The following is a 1,763-nucleotide window of genomic DNA, read 5'->3' as shown; positions in this document are numbered from 1 at the left end:
TCCCATGATAGCGGCGCGTAGCCGCTCAGCCCTGACGCTAGATCGACGATGCGATACTCAGACGTCGAGGAACGTGCGTACTCAGACCGGTCTCACAGAGCCAACGTGCGAAGCACGATGCGCCCGCGAGCCGAAAAATTTCGCTAAGGCGTACAAGTAAGCGGGAAGAGAAATCGCCAGGGATCTCGCACTTCCGTCGCACTCGTATCCGTGGAGTTGATGTTCAGTAAGCGCCACGATTCATCCGATGACGTTCGTCTGAGAACGAGGGAAGATCGCGCGACCAACACTATGTGCGCACCACATAAGAGCCATTCGGTCTCTTGACACCGACTCGTGGCAATGCTCTGTTCGTATATAATATTATATCGTGTATTTCGGACGGCACGCTTCGGCAAGCGCGAGCGAACACCGGACGTTTCGTCGAACGAGTCGCCGAAGACGTCGGACGGAGCTGCGCGCCCGTCGAACGATGTAACTCACTCTCCGTGCGAGAGTCGACAACTTTTCCGTCAATAGCGAGAAGAACGACCGACGTGCATCGCAACGATTACGGTCCGTGTTTCATAGACGTTCGAGAAGCCGTACGGGGCGTACGAGACACGAGTAACGTGTACGCACGACCGCATCGTACCGCTCGGCTAGCCGAGCGCACCGCACCTCTTATAGTACCCAACCGACCGGACAAGCGGTCGGCGACGCACGGTCTTATGCACGGCCGCTTATGGGCGCGAACGTCGATAGACCGAGGCGCGCGGGACTTAGCCGCTGGAAGCGAGGTACCGCCGCGGCGTGTTGCTTTGGCCAAGTGTACCTCCGGCGCCGAAAATTCTTCGCTATCGGGGCGAACGGACGACGGGGGTGCACGGGGGTGGTAGGGTGGCCGAATAAACGTGCGGGCGCGCGAATCGACGTAATATTAAGGGGGCTAGCGGGGAAGCGTCGATCGGCCAGGTTTACCTCCGGACCCGACCGAGCCGAAAATTTTCTAAGTCCCGCGCGGCGTGTTGCTTTCGCGCGGCGTGTTGCTTTCGCCGCGATTACCTCCGGCGCCGAAAATTCTTCGCTATCGGGGCGAACGAGTCGACAAGGTGCACAGGGGATACGCGTGAGGCCGAATAAACGTGCGAGCACGCGAATCGACGTAATAATAAGAGCACTTGCGGGGAAGCGTCGAGGCGCCAGGTTTACCTCCGGAGACCAAAAATTTTCTAAGTCCCTCGCGGCGTGTTGCTTTCGCGCGGCGTGCTGTTTTCGCCGACGGGATCGACGCGCTCTGCGGCCAAGTCTCTCGCGGCGTGTTGCTTTCGCCGACGGGGCTGGCGCGCGCTCCGCGGTCAAGTCCCTCGCGGCGTGTCGCTTTTGCCGACGGGGCCGACGCGCGCTCCGCGGCCAAGTACCTCGCCTGACACGTCAGGTTAGCGCTCGGTCAGGCTAGCGCTTGGTCAGGCTAGCGCTACGTTAGGCCTACCGCTGGCGCGGCTGACGAGCGGTCGGCGGCCAAGTTCCTCGCGGCATGTTGCTTTCGCCGACGGGGCTGGCGCCCGCTCCGCGGCCAAGTATCTTGCCTGACACGTCAGTCAAGCGTTTGGTCAGGCTAACGCTTGGTCAGGCTAGCGCTTGGTCAGGCTAGCGCTTGGTCAGGCCAGCGCTTGGACAAGCTAGCGCTACGTCAGGCTTACCGCCGGCGAGGCTGACGCGCCGTTAGGCCAATTCGCTCGCGGCGTGTTGCTATCGCAAACGGGATCGACGCGCTCTGCGGC

General features: G+C 61.3%; 1 protein-coding gene across 1 annotated transcript in view; it reads right to left on the bottom strand.

The window, feature by feature from the left end:
- Window positions 1-1,763, bottom strand: part of LOC105461350 — a 33,586-nt gene that overhangs the window by 9,561 nt on the left and 22,262 nt on the right. The window lies entirely within an intron of this gene.

The sequence above is a fragment of the Wasmannia auropunctata genome, unplaced genomic scaffold (genome assembly GCF_000956235.1).
Source record: "Wasmannia auropunctata unplaced genomic scaffold, wasmannia.A_1.0 LD336101.1, whole genome shotgun sequence".
NCBI classification, from domain to species: Eukaryota; Metazoa; Arthropoda; class Insecta; order Hymenoptera; family Formicidae; genus Wasmannia; species Wasmannia auropunctata.
Note: the sequence above shows the minus strand (reverse complement) of the source record. Positions and strands in the feature narration are given on the sequence as shown.